Below are 25,337 nucleotides of genomic sequence, written 5' to 3' on the forward strand. Positions count from 1 at the left end.
TTTTTATTCTAAATGTTTGCTCTCATTATTTTTTCACTATACTGTAATACATTATTCATTAATATTTGCCAAGAGTTTATTTATTTATTTATTTAATACTTTTATTTTGTATTATTTCTGGGGTCAAATCTGACCTGGACATGTTCTTGGCCGCTTTTGTGAGATTCACCCTCATGCTATTTGCAAAAAAAACGCATTGATTAAAGTTATTACAAAGTGATTTTTGAAAACCTTTGATAAATCGCTGAGGAGGTATGATTTGATTATCCAAGCATGAGTGATGAAGACATTCTTCAGATTCTTTGAAGTCTTGTAACTTTTCCTTTAATGAGTCCTCAGCGGGACATTGTTGCACAACTTAATTGTTCTAGAGAATGTGCAAAAAAATGCCCTCGGCTTTCAATATTTCACTGTTGACCCCCTGCGTTTTTGTTTGCTAGAGTGGAAACAAAGGCAGGATGGGGGCCAGATTGAATAGGAGAGCTGTAACCCGAGCAAAGCGCTCGACTCATTGTGATTAGTTCCTGATTGCACTAGAACGAGAGAGAAACGTCCATGCAGCTCCAGTGCTGCTTTAGTCATTCATTATTCAGCGGGCGCGTGCTGAGCACGAGAGAAAGAAAGACGCGAGCAAGCGAGAGACAGTATACTGTGCGCGCGCGCGCGCGCGCGAGAGAGAGAGAGACGTGCAGAGAGAGATCTAAACGTTCCGCGCGAGCTGGACGCTAGTAGAAGCGCCCAGTGCGTTAAAGCGCTCAATGTCAAAGTTGCTGCAGCAGCGCGTGCATCTGAGAGTGATGCACTGACGCATTTACATCGCACTGACTTCAGTACAGACTCCTCCGTATCACAATATTCGCACAGTGACGGTTTCAGCTTACAGTCTACAGCTGAGGAACTGATACACACTTGATGCTGTCCACTGGTGAGAGGTAACCTTCCTTTTTTATCATTAGAAACATGTGAATAATAACATGATAACATGATTCAGCTGATGTATTTCTACACTGCTACACATTTATGTGTGTTTTGTCTATAAAGATTAATAAGAGTAGCTTGAATCAATGCATTGAGCTCTGAAAGAGGCAGCTGCAGTGGTCCTGATATCCCTTGCAGCATTACACTGCATGTGTCCCAGACAGTGCAGGTGACCTCTTCTTTTATTGCACGTAAGATTGCACCTATTATATCAGTCACTATGTCTTGTGTAAATAAAGTACAGGTGAAACAGGCACATTATTTGCAAGAGAATTAATCATGCATATCTGTTCAGAGAACAAAATTGTGCCTGTCAAATGCACTGTGATTCTGTAGCAACTGGCAAAATGCATATTTCCTGTTTACTTCAGCAGTTCAGTTAGCATCAGTTTGCATGGCAGAGATTGTAGAGCTCATCATTGTCTGATGGATGCACGCATTTGAGGTGCAGATGAACACTGATGGGAGTTTATTGATTAGAGTGGCACTGAAATGTCATTTGAAGGATTCTCAGAAAAACATGCCTGTTATCTAATCATTTTTTTCTAAAAAGGGCTATGGATAAATAGCTGGATAGCTATAAATAGCTGGATTTTAAAATAACATGTTAATCTGCTCACTTTGTGCATGGAATATAAAGGGAAAAATCAGGTTGAATGCAAAATCTCATATACTCAGCATTCCTGAGCCACTGTGATCCATGGGCAAAGCTTACAGTGCACCACAGTCTAGCACAGATGTTCTCTACTGATTCAGATTTACTGTGTGGAAAACCAGAAAGATCAACGAATGACAGAGATTACCAAGAAAGGGATGTGTTTCCCTTAAAGCATCATTTGCCAACTGTAGTCTCAAGTTCTGTTGTTACCAACATTGTTCATCAATTTGGCATTTCCCGAAACCATAGTTCCAACGAACATTCGCAAACAGCTTCACAAACTTACATGGTTGAAACTGCAGCTCTGTTTCTTGTTAAATGGCATGCAGACTTAAATTGATCATGTTTTTAGGCAAGCTAATGTTCAGTACATTCATTTATTCTATTTAAATCTACATTTTTATCTATGTATTTTAGCGTGTCAACAATCAGCTCAATTTTTAAAGTGTGCACGTGTGTAAAAGGCGCAAAGGAAGTCCGGAGTATGACGTATGAGGGAACCCGCGATGAATCAAACATCTGTTACACATTATTTTGATGGTCCCCTTTAGACATTCTGTTGACTATAAGCAACGCTGCACGTGCATATCAGCCAACTCTCACTAGAGTATTAGTAGATTTTCTGTTTAAAGCTGCAGTCCGTAACTTTTTTTGGTTAAAAATTATCCAAAATCAAATTTTAAGCAAGTACATAACCAGCCAGTGTTCAAAACTATCTCATTATCTTAGCTCGATTCACAACGTTTAGCTTGTAATAATATTTTTTAATAAGAGCGACATGGTGGATTTCCGCGGGAAATTTGAGCATGCAGCACTTCCTCTGTGCGTCATTACATCACCTCCATAAATCCCGTCCAGGCTAGTCGGACGCTGCTGGTAGCGGATCATTTATAGCCTTTTCTCACAGCAGCTGAAATAATCAAACTTATCATTTTGATGGTGGATTGTAATTCAGAAAGGTCCAAATAACAATCATCACTGATCAACTGGAGATTCACCTGTAGTCAAAAAGCAAAAGATTTTGGACTGTGGAGTGGCTACAGAAATTTAAATCTACAGGTAACGCTAATAAACACTAAATACACAGTCATGCAATGCTGATGTTGTTAACATTAACAATTTGAGAGCAAAGTATAACAGTAATAATAATTTGCACGGTTTGGCATGATCCGAGCTAAGCGAGTGTTAGATTTAATCATCATTGTCAGCGCAATTTATTGTAGGCCTAATGCTTTTTTCCTCAGTTGGTCAGAACAAAAGTGGCAGACATGTTACTTAGATCATACTTTCCAGTGAAAATTCTTATATTGGTCATACTTTCAAGACGTAGAATCTGTGATTCTGAAGTTCAGTATCCACACCGGTGCGGTGACTGACAGCAAGCATTAGATTCATCTGCGCTGACGAGCTGTGCCGAGGCACAACGCACGTACAGAGAACTGTTCCGCATATGACTGCAATTGCAGGTTTCAAACAAGAGATGGCGACAAAGAGGAAAAATTGCGGACTTCAGCTTTAATATCTGCTAACACTTTATTGTGATGCTCCCCAACAGACATTCTACTGACTATAAGTAACTTTGCAACTACATGTCAACTTACTCTACTAACCCTAACAGTCTACTAATACTCAACTAATACTCTAATGAGAGTTAGTAGACATGTAGGTGAAGCATTAATTATAGTGTGTTATAATAACTATAGTAATGTTAGTATAGTTTGGGAAACTGTTCCAAACCTCTTTCTTCAGCAGAAGAAAGAAATTCATAGAGGTTTGGAACAACTTGAAGGTTAGTAAATGATGACAGAAATTATATTTTTAGGTGAACTATCCCTTTAAGTCTTATTAGGCTCCAATTATTAGGCTCCATAGTATTTTGCATAAGCCCTGTTTTAAAAGGCCTATTAAAATATTAATTGTAAAGGCAATATTTGTTATGTTTAGTTATTTGATTCTCAATTAAAACAATCTAAAGCATTACTGTAAATAACGTCTGTGGTATTACTTACTGTATCTGGGGAAAAAACACTGACATTCAACAGAGAGCTTAATTATTACTTATATAAAGCTGGAATGATCAGGATCGGCATCGGCCAATCATGATGACAAAAAATCTGAAATCGGTATCAGCTGCAAAAATCCTGATCGAAGCATTCCTAGTTCCCATCATGCATTGGGGCATGAATATTTAATAAGGTTGAATTTTCAGTGTTTTCCAGCTGTATTTACACCGTTTAATCATTACTTTTGTTGTTAGGTTTAGTAACTTGCTGTTTTGTGACATCTTTTGCTCATTTTTTACTCAATATGACATATTCATACTCAAAAATGATCCAACGAAAGTTGACATTATTATGTATTGTGTACAAAGTATTGAGGTCTCTGTGTTTGGTTTCTGGGTACCACATTACTTCTATTATGTAGATATGGTGTCTACATTTACTTATATGTTCTGCATGGCTTAATTTAGTTATGTTGTTTTAAAAAAAGTATTGCAAAGTAAACTTCAACTGTGGAAATTACTCAACAAACTTTAACTGGCCTATAAGTTACTTATTTTATTTGTTAATTTTACATAACTTAGTTAATTCCGTATGTGTCCATATTTACTTTAAAAAAATGCATGCAAAAACTTGCAAAAGAAATATTAAGTAAATGTTTTGGGTTTTTTTTCAGTGTAGTAATACATATGGAAATGGTATTCAGATAATGATGCAACAGGTCCATTTACAACAGGCTGTGCAGAATACACACATTAAAATAGCAGACTTCATAATCATAATTTCAGTAAAAAAAAAAAAAAAAAAAGAGAAAAAAGAAAAAGAAAACTCCATCAACCAAATCCAGGGCATTTTTATATGGAAGCTTGTTTCCACCACTAAATAAACAAATAAACAAGGTAATTTGAGAAAAAAGTCAGAATTGTGAGATATAAACCCGCAATTATGACTTTTTTTCTCAGAATTGCGAGATTTAAACTCACAGTTGCGAATTATAAAGTCAGAATTGCATGATATAAACTCACAATTATGTCTTATAAAGTTAGAATTGCATTATATAAACTCGCAATTATGACCTTTTTTTCTCAGAATTGTGTTTATATCTCGCAGTTATGACTTTATAAAATGCAATTCTGAGTTATAAAGTCAGAATTGTGGGATATAAACTCGTCAGTCAGAAAAAACGTCAGTCTTTTTTCCCCTCACAATTGGACATTGTAACATGCAATTGCGAGTTTATATCATGCAATTCAGACTTTATAACTCACAATTCTGAATTTATATCATGCAATTCTGACTTTATAACTTGCAATTGTGAGTTTATATCACACAATTCTGACTTTATAACTCGCAATTGTGAGTTTATATCTCGCAATTCTGCGAAAAAAAAGTCAGAATTGTGAGATAAAAAGTCGCAATTACTTTTATTTTTTATTTCATGGTGGAAACAGGCTTCCATATTTTTGCATGCATTTGGCTATGAGTGGTTTGTAAACTGTAGACTGTGGATGATCTGTAGGTGCGTCATCTGAAGCTGTGACTGTGAAAGGTTGTACAGAATTTAGTAGCAAAACATTTTAAGTCTTTGTTTTTAGAATTTCTCAAAATGTAATCCAGAACCAAATATTTGTAACAGGGCTGAAAGATATTTAAGGTGCAGAGATGCATTTAGAGAATAATCCAAGATATAAATGTTGAGGGTGCAGGCAAGAATCCAAATGTTGAAGTAAATCAGTCCAAAACTTACAAAACACCAGGGTGAAAGAAAATAAAAAAAACAATCAGAAATTGCCAGGGCAACACATACTAGCAAAGCAAGTAATATGACTAGAGGCATTTAAATAGTGTTGAAAATAAAAAGAAAAAACAGGAAAAAGCAAAAACAAAGGTTAGAATGAAGTCCGCTGTTTGGAAGGTGGTGCCATATACCTCAGATTTTATAACATTTCACAGACACTGTAAATAAGCATAATATAAAACAATCAAATTTTAAAAGCAATTATTGTAAATTCTTCCTCTGAAAACTAATCCGACAGTCTCATGACAAATACATAAATATTTTATGTTTTGCAAATGTTTTCATATGACATGCGCACAACTCACTAAGGGTTTGGGGTGGCAGTTTATGCTTACGTTTTGAATTACAAATCATGGGTTTTCCAATGAAATTACAACTTTGCAAAACACATTTTCTCATGAAATCATGATGTTGCACCATAACTCCTGGAAGTTGTGTAGTAACTAGGTAATAAGATAGTTATACCAGGTCTTACAATTTTCTGTGTAATTTTCATCAGACGGCATTAAAAATGGTTCTGCCATGTAATAAACATTTCAAACCTCTGAAACTAAGGATAAAATGTTCAAGAGTAGTGTGAAAAGAGTATGTTCTTTCTAAGAAATCAACTAGTGACACTTAATAACAGCTAATTTCCTCTCAATCCAGAATCGTATTGATTGAATGTGGTGGCCTTTAGTTTCAACAATCACAACAGGTCAACTCACTTGCTAATTACTGAATGGGAAAAGAGGAAAGACAGGCTCCCTTACACTCCCTTAACCTCTTCGAAATGAGGTTAGACAAATATGACCTCTAAAAAACCATATCCTGAAACATGGATCCAAATGATAAAAGGAAAGCCATTACTGGACACCGGACCAATGCTTGTGAAATTATATCTAAACATTATGAAAATATGAAAGTTGTGGGTGGCATGATTTGCGTCCAGGAAGAAGAGCAAAGAATCCAGATAAAACCATTTCTTTTAAAAAAACGTTACAGTGTCCTTGGATCTCTTCAAACTGTGATTCCAGATCATTTTGCTTTTGTGAACATATAAAGATTCAATGAGTTTTCAAAACAGAACTCAAATATTTCATAACCAAGACATCTCCCTCATGGTTTTGGCCTTAGATTACACAACTACCATTCACAACAGTATTATCCAACAAACTATCCATCCATATCCTGTTGCTTGTAAAAGATACAAGAATACAGCTATCTGCACATAATCATCAACAGGTGAAGTGGTGTTGTGTTCTGACATTATATCTTAATGGGAAGTAGAAAGCATGTTAGCGGCTTGGCGATTTCCCTGCTGTGTAATGGAAGCATTGTCGGGTAGATGTGAGCCGAGGGGTATCATTTACTCTGTGGTTAGAAACCAGGACAGTTGAACCCATGGGGTATATTCCACTTTGTTGTCCTGTTGTCCACTCAAGTCTATGGAACTGAATTACATTGTCTATGTAGCTTTTACCCAGAGCCCTAGAGGTAGACTTGAGCCAGCTGATGGTCAGCTGTGTTTGCTGCTTTATGTTTCTTTCACTTGCGATTTGATTTCAGGGAAAAAAGGTTGCACACTGTGTGTAAGTGTGTTGGGATCCTTTTGGTTCTTTCTTGTCTTCTTGTTGCTCATTGTCTTTGGCAGTTAAGCAACAACACAATATCAGTCCTAGAAAAGCATCCACCCTCTTATTATTAGAGTAAACACTCTCTCAGTGATAACAAATCTAATCTTTATCTCAGCGATTGTTTCCTCAAACCAAAATAAATTACTTGTCTTCTTATCACAGCATACTTCCAGCCCATCATTCAGTCATTCCAGGAAAATTTTTTGTTAAAGTGTCCCTATTATGCTTTTTCGGATATTACCTTTCATGTAATATAGCTGTTTGTGAATGTAAAAGTTCTGCAAAGTTTCAAAGATCAAAGTGCAGATAAATGGAGGTATTGTTTCCTAAACAAAAGAAGCAATTCTTAACTTCCTGAAACAAGTTGTTAGTAATTGCAGTCTTACCTCCGGCACAAATGTACGTAGGTTTGCAACAGTTTTGCATAATGCCAGCCTATGTCTTCATTGGCTGCCTGCAAACAACATTGTCACCGATACTGTACGCATCAAGTGCTGAGGAAGCTTACAGAGTTGATTCAGATATGCCAATGGGCATTAGGTTTGCAACACACACTGTAAGCGGTAGACCAATCACAACAGACTGGGCCATCTGACTAATCAGAGCAGAGTAGACCAATCACAACAGACTGGGTCATCTGACCAATCAGAGCAGAGTAGACCAATCACAACAGCCAATTTTTTGCATTGTGACCATAATGTCATGACAAGCACATTACTTGATAGATTCTTATTACCGTAATACAATAAAAAAAATCTCTTTCTTATTTAAATAATAGGGGAAAACATAATATTATTTGAATTGTGGTATAGTATTTGTTGTCTGCCTTTAATCTATAATAATTTATAAAATCATTACTGTAATTGTATTACAGTTTAATACAAAATAAAAAACAATACTAAAGGTCTTTAGTACATCATTTGTTAAATGTAGCTACCTGCAGCATACAGAAATGGTGGAAAATAATCAATCTTTATGGATTATGTAGGGAACATATGATATCCATGCCCGAGCCACGCCGCGTGGGGCCGATTCTGAGAAGGAATGTTCAATACAAGTTAAACTCTGTCAGTGGCATTTGTGACACAATTTCATTTGACTTTACAGCATTACCCTTACAATGGAAGTCTGTGGTGTAAGACATTAACAAATGTTAAAATCCTCACATTATAACAGCATTATGTGTTAACATGTGACTTAACATGAAATTGATTGTTAACCTTGCCTGTGTAAAGTTATATCCAATCTTTTAACACCTGTCAAATATGGTAACACAATAACTTTTGTATGATTTGTGTAAAGGACATTTGTGTAAAGGATGAAACTATCCACACAAGTACTGTACATACAGACAAATCCACCCACTGAAGTTACACTGGAAACGCATATCCAAGAATTCACAGGTTTAACTTGTTTTGCACCCAGAACATTCCCTGTAGCCCTGTTGGTCGATTTGTGGAATTGTTATTGATTATTGAGGAATTTAGCATTGTGTATAAACTCTACCATGTGACGAAATTCCAAGACAATGAGGAACTAAATACTGGATTGTTGTAGGTGTGGTCGGGGTGCTTAAAGTAGAACCAAATGATGATGCAGAGTACCTGAAAATAGCTTTTGACTTCACTTTTTTGTGTTGAAACTTCCCCTCCCAACTAGCCAGCTGTAATACCAAGCAATATAAAGTCTCATACAAACTAATTCATACAGTCTATGAACCATATTCCAGCGGCCAGTTACTAAAATACACTTTCTGATATAACTAAGGGTTTTCGTAAGGGGTTTATTGCAATTGGGCCCAGATTTTCTGAAGTGCTGTGATGAACATCCTGAAATAAAAGTTACTCACTCACTCAAGACTTGCACTTGACTGCAGCTCCCAAATCAAATAGCTATTTTCATATTAGTCATTAGTTACGATATGTCAAGTTTAACATCAGTGACATCAAACTTCATTGGTTTTCATGTGTCTCATCATGAGCAAATGTCCTTCTAGCGCCATATTGTATGTGAGAGATACAGCAGGGGAAGATTTTCAGTGAATAATAACTCAAATTCTTTCTTTTGTGGCTAGAAAAGTTGGAGTATAGCACACAAATGATATAGACACTTTTTAAAAGACTTTGTCATTGTTACGATCCTAGTGCCCTTCACATTTGTTTTATGGAAAAGAGCAACTAGAAAATTCCCATTAGTTAATGTTAGTTGAAGCATTAACTAACATTAACTAACAATGAGCAGTACATTTGAAACAGTATTTAATCATCTTTGTTAATGTTAGTTAATAAAAGTACAACTGTTCATTGTTAGTTCATGTTAGCTCAGGTCCATTAATTAATATTAACAGATACAACTTTTGATTTTGGTTTCTTTATTCCTCTTGAGAACCTCATAATAAAGTAAAAATTTAAATAATTAAAAAGCCAAAATATTTATAGTGTCTGACCAAATTGAATATCGATTCCAAATGGAGACAGTGAGAGAATGGATTGGCAATGGAGGCAATGGAGGCCCAGGGCTTATTCACACTGTCTAAATAAAGCAGGGTAATCAGGAGCTGGAAATAGGATTGTGGGATGTGGTGATTATCTGTCTGTCGCATGTTACGCTGTGACAAGAACCAGTGACACTATCTATTTCCACACAGCTTTGCCTTTGATACAGTCTATGCATTTACATGAGAGAGCGCTGCTGAACATGGCTTGGTGTTGTTGAAGGCAGCCCTGGGGACAGACAGCAGCTAATTGAGTTTGTGATGTTGTCATTGGCCGCTGATGCCGATGAAAGCCGGGTCACAGCTAGGAGTTACGTTCAGAAGTCAATAGGCAAAGGTGACTATCATGCAAATGGGATTAATCTATATGTGCGACTGTTTTAACCAGGTCATGTCTAAAGTCGTCTCACTGGGATTTCAGTGGCATTACAGGTAAGGGTCACATTTATTTAGGAGTATTTGCTGATGATTCCATAATGTCAATATTTTATGGATATACAGTTTGCTTATGAGCATGAATGTACAGAGGATCCAAAAAGTGTTTGGACTCTTCAGTCACACTTAGAAATGTTTGAATGGCATTGCATGAATTAAACTATCAAACAGTGGTGTCTGCTAACAAATGATGGTAAAGCTTTTCTCTGAATTTTTTTGAAAATGACATTTAACAAACTTGTGTCAATAACGACTTCATTTAAATAAATAAATAAATAAACATTTACTACTAGCAGTGCAACCAAGGAAGTACTTCATCACATTAACAAGAAAGCTACTAAAGACATATTTAGTGGTTCAACCTTAATGTTATAAAGCGACGAGAATACTTTTTGTGCACCAAAAATACAAAATAGCCACTTTATTCAACAATATCTAGTGATGTGCGATTTCAAAACACTGCTTCATGAAGCTTCGAAGCTTTACAAATGTTTTGTTTTGAATCAGTTGTTCGGTGCATGTATCAAACTGACAAAGTCACGTGATTTCAGTAAATGAGGCTTTGTTACATCATAATTGAAATTTCAATAGTTCACCACTGGGGGTATGACTTTGGCAGTTTGATTGACGCTCTGAACCACTGATTCAAAACAAAATATTTGTAAAGCTTCGAAGCTTCATGAAGCAGTGTTTTGAAATCACCCATCACTAGATATTGTTGAATGATGTTTCTTTTTTTCTTTTTTCTTTTTTTTTGGTGCAAAAAGTATTCGTCAGTTCAAAGTAGTCGTCAATTCATAACATTAAGGTTGAACCACTGTAGTCACATGAACTGTTTTAAATATGTCTTTAGTAGCTTTCTGGGAATCTGAAAGTGTTAATTATCTTGTTGGCAATGGAGGCCTCACTGAACCATCGGATTTTATCAAAAATATCTTAATTTCTGTTCCGAAGATGAGCGTCTTACGGGTGTGGAACGACATGAGGGTGAGTAATTAATGACAGAATTTTAATTTTGGGTGAACTAACCCTTTAAGTGCGAACTGAATGTAATGTTTTCAGACATTTAATTGCATTTTAATTGGGTTAAACTACTTTAAGGTGTTAGTGTTTCACTCTAATTATACATTTAAGTACTGAGTAATATTAGTTAACTACATACTTTCTATAGGATTAGGATTAGGTTAGGATTAGGGTTTGGTTTAAGGTTAGTTGCATGTAATTATGCATAATTTATAGTAACTATTACAGTAACTACATGTAACGTGTAACAAGGACACTGTACAATAATGCATTACCATAAATTGCAATAAAATAAATGCATTATATACAGTAGTTTAAATGTATAATAAATACAGTTAGCTGAACTTTAGAGTGCCTTATGTGACCCAAGTGCATCTTTATATATTCAGAATTATTTCTATTGTCTTTACACGGATAAAAAACTTTTAGTATATTTTTAAACTTTCAGTCATTTCTACTGACACTTGCATCTCATGTATTTAAATATATTTGCAATTACGTATTTAAATTAACTTTAAATAATTATTATTGTTAGTCAAAACATCAAAATAAGTATTTAAAGCACAACAAAACATTAAACATAATGATTCAAAATGTACTTTAAACATTTAATTCGACATTATTACACTTAAAAGTGTACTTAAGTTTGTTAATTCATTAAGATTGTTTGCTAGTACCGTTTTTTGAAAAATATACTTTTATTTGAAGTACACTACAAGTGCACATCCAATACAATACAAGCTCACTTCTTTTTCACAAGGATAGGCAGCATCCTAATGGTTACAGAAACTTTGTAAGAGAATTTTGAAACATAGACATAGGCAGCAGCTCATATCATACAAATGATGCCATACTCTAACAAGCATAAATATATTTAGTGCATAAAAATATATTGTAATGTTGTCCATTTTAGTTGATTAAACTGTTTTAGCAATACTTTTCAGTTTTGAGTGAAATATTAGCCAACATTTCTCCTGCTTTGTCCAGCATCTTGGTTAGATTTTTTTTCTGAGCACTAAAAGATACATGTGATGCTCCCTTAGAATCTATAGTGTAGCATTTGAATGATGGACAAATCAGTTCCAAATCAATTATTTATGGGATGCCCAATCAGTCACTTTTTTTCTGTCTTATCCAGTGTTCCAGATGCAACTGATTTAGAAGTACTAAAAGTTGAAGATGTCCAACTTCCAGTGGTTATTTACAAGTTTGGAACTTAGAATTAGAATGCAGCTCTCAATGTAATCCATCGACAGCATGACAGCTCACTAGTGTTTGGAAAAGAGCGAATGTCACACCAGATTGTTGATTGCATGTGTTTGCATGAATATACCTGTGCTAACAGACATGAGTGTGTGCTCTGATTGAAATCATGGTGGAGAGTTGCAGTGTCTCTCATCAGGAAGCTTTCATTCACACCTGCCGTCCAGATCAGAGTGAAACTCATCATCAGCTGTTATTAGGGCTCAGATCAAAACCATGGCAACAGACATGTGCTGTATGATGAGGAAGAGCGGAGAGGCGCAATGCACTGTGGGAAACGAGGCTAATCTCCATTAGTTAGCATGAAAATTAAACCTTCTGCTCTCAGTGTCAATGTTATATGACAAGCATTGTGAGTATGAATGCTGTATGTAGCATTGAAATGTCTGTTCTTTTTAGTGAATCAGTTTGTTTGGACTCTTAAAAGGGATTCATGATTTGAGCCCCTTTGTGACAGTAGCTATGTTTTAAATCAAAGCTGCAAATTTAACTTAATTTAACTAAGCAGCCTTTCCATCCCATGTGTTCAAGAGAACAAAATCGTCACTTCCTTGGAAATTGGTGCAAAATATCTGTAAAAATGGAAGTTGATAGAATCGGGGAAGAAACTGTGGCTCTTTTTTCCTCCATCATAGATGACTTGCGTCTCAGAGCGTGCAGATGAACGACAATAAATGCTGTCATGTTGTCTTGTGTTTGGAGGCAGATGCCTAATGTTTGGGAAAACACTAGCTCATGTGAGACGCTTCTGGGTGGGAATTATATCCAACCATTTTGATGACAGACTTTGGCTTAGGCGTTTCAGAACCACAAACCAACATTTGAGATGGTGTAAAATAAAACTGTTTTTCTGGTTGGTCCTGTTATCCAATCACATCTTCTGCCGAGGCAAAGTCACAAGAGTTTTTTTGTTGTGCGTTGAGGGATTCATTCAGTAAATGTGTTTCGACTGTAGTTTATGCGCACATTATCTTATCGTGAGCGCATGTTTTTTATGCACATTTTTAGAATTTATGCACATCTTGGCGTTTCCATCCAGCTTTTTTTTAATGCGATATCCCAAAATAAAAAAGCATGTGCTCATATAGAAATATAACTTTTTTGTCTTCATAATTTTGCATTACAATGTAATAACTTGTTCTGCCTCTGAAACATCTTTTCTTTTTTTTCTTTTTTTTAAGTTTACGCCTACTTTTCATGATCCAATCAAGTTCCGTCCTACATTTTTCATAATATGCTTTTACTTGGCTATACATCCGATTTCAGAAGTAAAACAGTTTGCAAAAAGGATTTCACCCTGATTTATTTTTTTTATTTTATTTTTTATGTGCAATAACAAGAAGCCATCCTCCTCATGTGCTCATTTTGCACATTTTATTCATTGTCTTCTCAGTGAAGTAGTTTTCAGTGTCCCTGAGTGCATATGTGTGGTTTCTGTTTGTATTGCATCTATAATGCCTTAAAAAACATTTGTAGAAAGATTTATATGGACAAGTTAACTTGCAGGATCAAGATTCATTCCAGTGTGTGTGATATCCATAAGCGGATGCAAAAAAGCCAGATTGCATCTTTAGAATCTCATGCACAGAGTCTTTCTTTTCATGTCTCCCCAGCATTCAGCCTTTTGTTGAGCTGCCTGTTTATAAAGAGAGAGAGCGAGCGAGACCCATGTTGCCATGACTGTTGCCAGCATAGAGTCCATCTTAGTGTGTTTCGCAGTTAAATCAACAGATCGAGAAGAAATACTGCCGGCATGGTTTCATTTTGGATGATATTTTCTGCCTTTTTGGTAGGTAATTTTTTTTGTTTTAAATGCTCATTTACAGGAATACTTTATACATGTCTACAGGTAGACCGGCACAGACTTCTGGTTCTTATGAGAAGCTTGTTTTTATGCTCTTGATTTAATGTTATTTATTTATTTATTTATTTATTCATTTATTTTTATTTAGAAAGTCTGTTTAAGGAAACTGATGTTTTAGTACATGAGACTAGTATAACCTTTTTTCTGCTCCTCTTTGTTATTCCTGAACAACTACAGATACTGCAGAATAAATGTATTACAGCAGGGTTTCACAAAATGGGTGTTTTTTTTTTTTTTGTTTTTTTTTTGAGGAAATTGCAGGGGGTTTGTGAGTTGATGAAAAGCTAATAATGAATTAACTAATCAAAATCTAAGATTAACATAATTAAAAAAAAAATTATAATAAATTTTGTTGGTAACATTTTGATAGTCCTTTGCAACTACATGTCAACTTATTCCATTAACCCTAACCTTAAACTAACACTCTACTAATACTCTAATGAGAGTTAGTTGACATGAAGTTACTTAGAGTTGGTAGAATGTCTAAAGGCAGGAACACACCAAGCTGATGGTCGGCCGTCTGGCAGTTTTTGTTCGTTGGCCGACTAAGTTTTCTCAGTGTGTTCCGCACCGTCGGCTGAAGTTGGTCCTCGTCGCCTTTTTTCGGCCAATTCGACATGTTGAATCAGTGTCGGAGCTCATCGGTCCGTCGGGCCATCTGATCATTCTGATTGGCCATTCTTGGATACTGCCACCTGCTGGTTCGGAAAGGCATTTCATCTCACGCAGGCGCAGAACTGACGTGCTACTTGGCCGTCGGCTGTCTAGTGTTGGTTTGGTGTGTCAGGCCAACTTTGGACACAGACACTGCCGATGTGAGCCAACCCCACACTTTCGTCGCCACTAGTTCGTCGGCGTTGGCTTGGTGTGTTCCGGCCTTATAGTGGGCTATTGAAATAAAGTGTAACTATAAAGGGTTTGTTTTACCTGCATGTCATATGACAATTAACTGACATTTGAGAACAGAACATGCTGTAGACCATATGCATGCTGTACATACGTCTACATATGTCTCATTAGTAAGCGACATACGTAAGCAGCAAATAGTCAGATAGCGTTCCTCATTCTCCTCACAGCTGATTTCAATAGAGTTGGTGTTAGTATGTTGCTAAGCTAACACCATTTCGGGCATCCAAGACCAAGTCTTATCAACTTGAATGGGGGTATCTTGAATTCTCAAAAACTGATTACCAAACTTACAAATAAATAACATATTTTAAAGCAGCAACCAAATCTGACATGAACTGTCCCATAAATGTTGTTTCTTATGCTCAAATATCTTTAAAAAGGCTTATTATTCAGGCTTGGACCAGCCAATGTGCATATGCAGTCATAAGTGCATGTCTCAAAACACTGTTTCTAATGCAACTGGAGCTTCTAACGTCAGCTGCAATGACTTTTATTTAGAAGGCGGGACTTATTTTGCTATATATCTCTTTGTATATCTAAAGTCTTTGATAACACACAATAAAATTGGACAAAAAGTAAAATTTGTTTGTCAATACCTTTCGGAATTAAATAAATTACTTATCTCTCATTTTGTCTGCCATCTTGAATGGATTATTTTTATTTTTTTTTGCACTGAGCCTGTAACAATGCATTGTGGGGTTGCCTTATCCATAAAGGACACATTCAATACTGCCATAGATTCTGCCCAAAAGAAGGTATTTAAAAGACATTTGAAACAGCTGAAAGATGCAGGGAGCATAGAGGTTAAAATAGTGCCTACGTAGGCAGTTCAAGATGAGTCATAGACAACATTACATTGTTTTTGTGATTGCTGAACCACTGCACTTATAGATAAATTAGCCAGATTAGATTAAACATACTTTTTGTACTTTTTCTTGGACTGCACAGGCTGTATTAACACAGCAAAAACTGATTATGTAACAGTTTCAGTTTAGTTTTAGTGGCCTGGAGATATGAACTGTATAAAATATTAGCACTTAAATACAAAGTTCTGTCATGAACCTCTAAATGGCACAGGCTAATAGGTCCTTAACTCAATCTACTAGCAATCACATAAGCTCACTGCTCAACTTTCAAATACTTGTTCAGCAATTTCTGTAGCAGTTGCAGCATGCTTTCAGAAACCCTCCACCTGAATTCCCCAGGTCCACCTGTATAGATCTGCTACGGGTAATTCATGTATGCTATATTGTACAGCAGCTCTATTGTATAGCAGCATGTCTTACTTGCTCACAGCAGCATGTTGCATATGTATTGCCAGTAGCAAGTCCTACACTTGCTCTGCAGCAGCAATAATCAACAGCAGCAGCATAGCAGATCTATTTTGCCAAGACCAAACATATTAACATTGTCATATCCATTACCGTGACCATGACAAACCGTCTGAGAGTTGTCATGACAGAAATGTAGAACATGCTATTTCCAGACCAGGGAAATGATAGGGTTGCTTTTTCCTTGTATGCATACCAGACTGACAAAAGATCTACAAAGAATTTTTTACAGGCTTTTCAGTCAGTATCTTAAGTCAAGTCAAGTCACCTTTATTTATATAGCGCTTTTTACAATGTAGCTTGTATCAAAGCAGCTTTACATTGATAACTGGTACATAATTTTTGCTGCACAGCAGCTCTTCAAGAATAGTGTCAATGCAGGCAGATCAAAGCACTGTTGAATAAATGTCAAGAATACTGTTGAATATCAAATGTCAAGTGTCCCCAACTAAGCAAGCCAAAGGCGACAGCGGCAAGGAACCCAAACTCCATCAGGTGCCATCAGGTGGCAAAAAAGTGGCAAATAGGTGTTAAAATGGAGAAAAAAAAAACCTTGGGAGAAACCAGGCTTAGTCGGGGGGCCAGTTCTCCTCTGGCGAACAGGAGCTGCGCCACTGGTTGTCATGTTAATGAGACCTTCACAGTGGATGATCTAGTTGACTCAATCTCTGCTGATACTTCAGGGCTGCGTTGTGGTCGTGTCAAGGCGCAGGTCCTTGGTCTCAGCTGGATACGGCCCGGATCCGTTTGACTAATATTAGTGTAGATGCCATTCTTTTTCTGATGTAACGAGTACATCTGGTGTTATAGGAAGTGTTCCCAGTTCTGGCTGACCTAATTTATGCAGCCTAATAATCCTTTAATGGATTTGAAAATATAAATTGATAATGTGTTGTGTATGCCAGGTTAAAGAGATGTGTTTTTAGTCTAGATTTAAACTGACAGAGTGTGTCTGCATCCTGATCAATGCTAGGAAGATTGTTCCAGAGTTTGGGTGCCAAATAGGAGAAGGATCTACCGCCTGCGGTTGATTTTGATATTCTAAGTATTATCAGCTGGCCTGAATTCTGAGATCGCAATAAATGTGAAGGACTATAATCAGTGGCGTACGGGACACCCCCACAGCCCCCGCGGTGCGTGGTGGCCCCCACCCTATGATGGGCCCTGTCGCAGATTCACCTATTTAGGCTAGACAACTTTATAGCCTTTGCTTTTTTTTTTTTTTTTTAGAACTGAACTCAATTGACTAAAGATGAAAATAAAGCATCCAAGTGAAGCCCAAAAATGCAAGCAGAAGATCATAGAAAATAGTGCTAAATTACCACAAAAGGGGGGACAAATTCATCACTGTTGTTTCCATCGCTGTTTGTAAGGTAGCCAAGACAACAGCAAGCTTTGATGCGCTGTGTTAGCAGATGTGTGCCGAGACAATGGGTGCCGTGTCTTTGCTGAGACATTATTATTGTTATTTATATTATTATATATTGTCCAAACATTTACCCCATCGTCAGCTCTGCTAATGGTAACCGGAATGTCTGAAGTTCTTTTCCAAATGTAGCCTAGCCAATAAGTTTAGTTATTTCTTTATTCTTTTACTGTAACTACATGAATTTAGTTTAGGCCTACATCATTTGATGCACCGATCGAAATTACTGAAAATTTGCGACAGAAACAGCAATTTACGCGCTTGAGAAGGGAACCTTATATACACGCCTATACGCAAATTTGTGTCTAACTTAGAATTTAGACCAGCTAAAATATAGCTATTGTTAGACCAAAACATCTTATCAATTAATTAAGTAATAAAGACATGTAATAAAGTAATAAAGCAATTTAATAAAAACAGAATATTGCTTCAGCCTTATTCAAAGGCCGCGGAAACATGGAATCGTTTGTTACGCACTTCAATCCATTCCACAACCTACGTTCTTGGTTTTCTTCCTATTTATTAAATATAGGCAATTGGTTGATGAAACATTGATTGAAATTAAGATACAATTTCTACAAAACGAAATTCACTTTAAAGAAAGACTTACTATAAAACAAAACTTAATGAAGCGGTCTAACTCATGTCTGTCCCGCTGCATTTGTCTCCCGACATTGCGCATCCGTCATGCACTTTTCATAATCAACATAGGTGACATTTTAAAAATTATAATATTAGGCTATAGCCCAATATTTAAATATAAATATGAAACTAAATTGGCTAGGCCTACATTTTTATCCCTCTGGCCGACGAATGCGCCGGCGCGTTCTGATGGATTTTCTCCTCATGACAGCTGAAACAACTTAAAATAGGCCTTCCGTCATTTTTGGCGATAGCCTACGGATTAGTGCAAGACTACAAATGGTCTACTTTTTTTAAATTTTATTTTATATTTACACTCACAATAACAACACCTTGTAGGCTAGTTTTGTAAAATAGAATAAATAAAAACAGGGTGCGCTTTCAGCTGTCTCTCCGCGAGAATCGTTCTGAAACCTCTCAAAAATTAATTTAAACTCGGCGAATAACTGTACCTAAAAGAAAGAAACATCTCCATTTGATAAGAAATTTGTAGGTCTGTGTTAAATAAGAGGCGATCTCTCCGCTGGAATGTGTCGTTTCTGAAATCATGGCCAGTGCTCATTGCGGCTGTTATCCGTTCTCTTTGCGCTCCTTTGGTTTTAATGAGTAAATTAGCCTAAATATTTATTCCTGCCGGTATTTTAGTCTGCGATATCAAAATCATTAAACATTATATATGCCTATCATATACACTCTAAAAAATGCTGGGTTAAAAAAACCCAAGCTGGGTAAAATATGGACAAACCCAGCAGCTTGGGTTAAAGGGCACCTATTATGCCCTCTTTCACATGATATAAGTCTCTGGTCTGGTCAAGTTTCAGCTTAAAATACCCCACAAATTTGCCCCTATTTTGGGGTGAGCAAAAACATGCCTTTTACTATATTAGTATATTGCTGGCTAAAAAAATAAATCCAAAATTGGTTGAAAAAAATGGCTGGGTAAAAACAACCCAATCCCTGGTTTTGTCCATATTTAACCCAATAGTTTTTAGAGTGTAGGCTAGGCGGCTATAATATTATTCGATAATAACATCAAATAAATCAATGTAATGATAATTTACCACATGATTCACTGTTAAATCAGTTTTTGTAAACTGTGGGTATATGGACTCAGGTGCACAACAAATTTTAACACATGACATCACTGCTTGTGGGAGGGGCCCCATCTCATTCTTTGCGGGGTGGCCTCACAGACTTGCGGTACGCCACTGACTATAATGAATTAAGAGCTCGCTTAGGTACTGAGGAGCTAAACCATTTAGTGCTTTGTAAGTAATTAGCAAGATTTTAAAATCTATACGATGTTAAGTCTCCTTTTTCTATTGTAAATTCAGCATTCAGTCAGTATCATTTTTAATCACTTTACAAATCAAGAGCTTAATTTATTTGGACAGGGGAAAATATAAAATAAAATAATACAAAAGAGATTTTTCCCTATGTAGATAGGGTAACCGGTTAGGTTAATTAGGTAAATGTTTCACAGATTAATTCATGGAGCAAATTACCTCTTAAGTCATCTGAGAAAATCTCTATAAATGAAGACTTGCTTATTTTGATAAGTTTAGTGATGCCCTCATCCTGAGACACTCTCATTTTAGCAATAACTACATCTGACCCATTTGAATCTTTAAATTAAATGGCAAACCCTGTTAATAATGGCAGTTTTAGTGTCTTTTTAAAAACTATTCTAATCCAATTTGTGCTTTTAAATATTTATCGTGGTATATGTTTTTAAAGTATATGAGTTTTTGCTATGTTGTGCTCACTTAGCAATGAGCATTAGAAAAATATTCTTTAAAGGAAGCCAAAAATGACCTGGAAAACCTTGCCAGCAAACATCTGTGTAGAGAACAACATTATCCAAATCCTCTTCTTTGACAGAAGCCAGAGAGCTCTCATTAGCTTCAAGGCTATCTCTAAGCCAAAGTTTGGAAGTGGAAATGTAATGGCAGGAATATGGCACTTTTTCCTTTGGCCCTTGATTGAGTTGTTCAGGGTTTGTCCTTGGAATGGTTTTGGGTTTTTCCTGTCTGGCTTGACCTCTCACATTGTGCTGAAAGCACAAACAAATCAGCTGCTTCCTCCTGTTAAAGTTTGTCATCCTTTTAAAACAGTTAAAAGACAGCTGGTTTCAGTATTGCTTGAGGTATAGCTGGAAAAGTGCACTGCACAATATTCCTTTTTTGACATGAGTGTGAATGGCAGGGAAGTTTTTCTGATCCAAACACACTGTCACATGGTCTTCCATTCTGTGTTTACTGTATATAAAATGTAGATTGCTTGAAGGTAAATCATCCCTGTTGAAAGCCCAAACATAGATGAAATTCAAAGGACTCTTTGCATTTAGATTCCTGGAAAAAGACAGAAACTGTGCCAGCTTCTCTGGGTGAATCTGGGTCGCATTTGGCAAGGACAAGCAGACTGGTGCACTGCATACAGAACTATCTCAGCTGCCAGTCGAGTACGCCAGAGGCATGAGTGTCCTGATCTTCCATGATGCACCATTGCATGGATGTGTTAATGAGCTCATTTGTTAGGAAACCACCTCTTGAATCATGCTTACAAAAACTTTTTGGCATGGCAATGGATATGACAATGTTGATATGTTTGGTCTTGGCGGAATAGATCTGCTTCTGATCCAACATTGCTGAATGAAGAGCACTTTGACTCACATAATGTACTTTTATTCTTTGTCGTCATAAGTTCTTTTGTTTTGAGAGAGTTATCGAGTGCACTTATACAACAGCTTCATGAGCAAATGGATAAAAGAAACTGACTGCTCTCACCTATCAGGCAGGAGACCCATATAATTGGTTCTGATGCTAAGCTCATTTTCAGATCAAAAGCCCTCCGGGATGACTTTGCTTGGATGTGTGCTGCTGAAGTCGGCAGTAGTATGGAATGTTACTCCCTGTGCGGTGGCTTCCGTTTTTATTTATTTATTTTTCCAAAATGAACTTTAAGGAGGTCTTGGGCCATAATTAAGGAGGAGTAAACATCTAATGAAGGAATGTTGGAGCAGTGATTGCTTTTTTATTGTGTAGTCTAGTGAATCAAGGCATCATTGACAATGTTAAAATACACGGCACCTTGGCAGGTTCTCTGCCTCACTTTGGAAAAGATCCCAAAGGTAAGACACTATTATTATTTTAGAGCTTAACATGGATTTTGAGCTGTCCTTCCATGATTTTGTGCTCTTTGAAGATTTTTTTGAGATGCAAGAATCAGCTGAGGGTTGTCTGCTGCTATTGTTGAGATGATTGCAACTGTGATGAGAAAACTTTGCAACATTTCAAATGACTTTACATCAAATAAGATGTAAAGAGGAAAATATTGTAAATTACAGTTAGTTCAGGAGCAAGAAACACTATTTATTTTACTTTTAAATCAGAAGATTTGGAAAAAAAAAAAATTAAACTTTGGCATTTCTGTCTTTATCTTTTTGTGAACTGTAAAGCAATGCCAATAACAAATTTTGCTGACACTTTATTTCCAAAGTCCACATTAGACATTCTACTAACTATAAGTAACTTTACAAGTACATGTCAACTAACTCTCATTAGAGTATAAGTAGACTGTCTGCTAATAGTTAATTAAACTTAATTTCTGCTAACACTTTATTGTGATGCTCCCCCAACAGACAAACTACTGACTAGTATACTGACTTTGCAAGTACTGTATATGTCTTATTATTGACAGAGTTAGTTGACATGTAGTTGTGAAGTTACTTACTGTATAGTTAGTAGAATGTCTAAAGTGAACCAACGAAATAAAGTGTTACCACAATTTTATGATTTATTCTTGCATGACATGATGTTCATTTAGTGTCACTCTTGTCTATTTTAGTTGGCATCACAAAAACATTTAGACATATATTTAAGTTGAAAATGCAGCCTAGCTGTTTCTTTTTCTGAAGAACCTAACCGTAACACAAAGCAGGGTTTACCACAGCACAGCTCTGCCTGCAACCTGGATGCTAAATTTAGAGTAGAAGATGTGCTCTATTTCTCTTCTCCCACTGGGCTTGGAAAGCAGGTTAACCGAGAGTGTGATGGTCACACTAGAAGCCATGTTAGAGTTCACTCTAAGACTAGCTTTAATGAGTTGTGTATTATAAGGAATATTTGGTAACACTTTGCAACATAGACACTGTTATTGAACTGAATTGCATCTATTGTCTATGCATCTATGCACTATTGTCTTCAATTGATGAACTTGACAACACTGACTACATTTACATGTGCACCAGTAATGTGATTATTTCCAGTAATCAGAGTAAGGACTTGACATGTCTCGAGCAAACATTAAACAAGTAATTTTCATTATTTTGATTATTCTCTAAAAATTGTGGTCTCACATACAGTAGGTGTGTTACTGGTCAAGCTCATCCAGTGCACACAGATCTGTTTGCTGGTTCTTTGGTATGCCTTTTTCGGAGTGTCTATTTACACTAAGTGCAAATAGCATCCCTTGATGGCAAATGCTTTTTACACTAGCTCGGCCCACCAATGTCTGGTTGGGCCACTAGAGTTTTTAAAAAGATGTATGGAATTCTACGTCTTCAACATTGCTGCAGTAACGACTAAGGCTTGCAAACTTTGCTTTTTAACACGATCGACGCAGGTTCAAATCCGCCTTTTGCCGAACTTGCATTTATTTTCAATAAAAATGAAAAAGTGGAAATAAACTATGAACAAGTGTTCAAAAACATTAAAAGTGTTTATTGGGTAGGGTTAGGCTGGGGAAGGTGTAGGGAGGGTTTTTTTTCTCCCAATAAGGCAGCATCGATTTAATAATTTTAATAAATATAATCATTTACACTCTATGATATTATTGCATCTTGTTAATGTACAAAAATACTAAGGTGCAAATAGTATTTGCCAATATAAAAGTATAGATAGCATCTAATTACTATTTACTTTTATTGCAAAGAACTGACACTTTTAAATGGTGTAAATAGAATCTATCGCTATTTTCACCTAGTGTAAATAACATATCGCTAAGAAAATGCTGCTATTGTCACTTAGTGTAAATAGAATACATTGCTATTTTCACCTAGTTTAAATAGCATCTACAGCTATTTGCACTTATTGCAATCTATCAGGATAATGCATTATATTTATGTTTTGCATTGTTGTCAACATAAACTCAGCAGCCCAAAATTGCACATGCACTCTTTGGTTAGAGTGGAATAGATGCGATTAAAGTGTTTGCATGCCTGCTTGCAAATAAAATGTTACTACGATTTACAGCTTCAATTTAATATAAGTAATGCATTTACATGAGGTAACGTTTGACCACGATGGTGCCTAAATCTCATTTTATGAGGGTGCATGTAAATGTAGTCATTGACGCTTTATTGAACTGAATTAAATTAACATTGAATGAAGATGTGCTGAATATTTTAAATGTTTAGAAAGTAGCTGCTTGGGGTTGTTATCATAGCCATTGAATGGATTGACTTGCTTAACAAAGTTTGGTGTTTTTTAGGCTGCAGAAGATTTTAGAATGCAATTAGTATTACTGCCCTGTCAGTATTATGCTCCTTTGAACTTTATACCATGATGTCTCAAAAAGCCTGCAAGGTGTGTAAGTGTCAGTGTACTCATATCCCCTGAGTAATGGACATAAGCCTTTAAGCCACTGTAATTCAGTTTTCACTAACTGGGGTTGATGCCATTTTTAATGGCTCTTAAGCCAGGTTAATTTCAGGACAGCAAGCTGTGTTCCAACCAGCTCTAGTAGTTGTAAGTACTAAGGCTAATTGAAAGAGTTCTACAATGAATTTCAGCCTTTTATAGTAGATATAACACATTCACAATATAATATTCTGATTGGGCTTCTCAGACGAGACCATCCTTGTTTTCATTTAAGGTGAAATTGATGTTTCTCATTTTACTCTTGGGCCCGGCTGACAATATCCTGTTGAGCTTCTTCTACATATCTTCCCTTAGATTAGAGGTCATATTTTAGACAGGGCGGTGACAGGGTGTTAAGCACAATGTCCTGTGTTTATTCTCCTCTTCAACTCCTTGTCTCTAAACGTGTTGTCCTTTCAGTTCTCTGTCTACAAGGACATCTGATGTTTTCTTTGTTTAGTTTTTTCAAACCATCTCCACTAAAAGCTGATATATTTTTTCCTTTCTCAGAGAGGTTGGCATATTCTTCCACAAACACTACTTTAATTCTTTTAGAAGTGAGGACAGTAGGCAGTATTTGCCGAAGCATAAAGTGTTCAGAAACTTCAGCTGCTTCCACTTCTCTCTCTCTCTCTCTCTCTCTCTCTCTCTCTCTCTCTCTCTGGTCTGACTTAGAGCTCCAAGTTTTAGAAGTGTGTCTCTCTTTAAAAATAAAATGGTTGCGTGGAACACAAAAGGAGAAATTCTGAAGTCTTCTGAATAGCTTTGTGTGAGAAACAGGTTTATGTCCTTACTAAACAGGGGTGCATTTCCCATACAACGATGTAACCTCCTGCTTCACTACCATAGTACGGTGCATTGTTGAACAAATCAACTAGCTAGTCATGACTGTTTCCCGAAACCGTATTGTCACAAACCTGTTGTTCAACCACATTGGTGAATGATGTCACGCAGGTGGTAAGTAATAACTTCTTTAAATGAATCCGTTTGAGATCGAATTAATGCTAGATTTTCTGCTATAAAATACAGACATTTGGCATCTGAGGACTAATTCTCATTTTTCTCAGTTATTTTGCTTTATTTTCAGATTCAGTCATAGGCTCGTTCCTACGTATCAGGGCACGTACGCACATGTGCACTGTTCAAAAACGGTGCTTAAAATCTAACTAAAATATGTAAATGACATCTGTATATATTCAAAATAAAATATATTGTACTTAATGTCAGCTTGCTTATTTTGTTCAAGATAATGATTTATTAA

At 36.3% G+C, this 25,337-nt stretch overlaps 1 protein-coding gene across 9 annotated transcripts in view; it reads left to right on the forward strand.

Moving 5' to 3' along the window:
• The window catches only part of LOC137028929 (PALM2-AKAP2 fusion protein), a 103,789-nt gene that overhangs the window by 54,114 nt on the left and 24,338 nt on the right, over positions 1–25,337 (forward strand). The window lies entirely within an intron of this gene.

The sequence above is a fragment of the Chanodichthys erythropterus genome, chromosome 10 (assembly GCF_024489055.1).
Source record: "Chanodichthys erythropterus isolate Z2021 chromosome 10, ASM2448905v1, whole genome shotgun sequence".
NCBI classification, from domain to species: Eukaryota; Metazoa; Chordata; class Actinopteri; order Cypriniformes; family Xenocyprididae; genus Chanodichthys; species Chanodichthys erythropterus.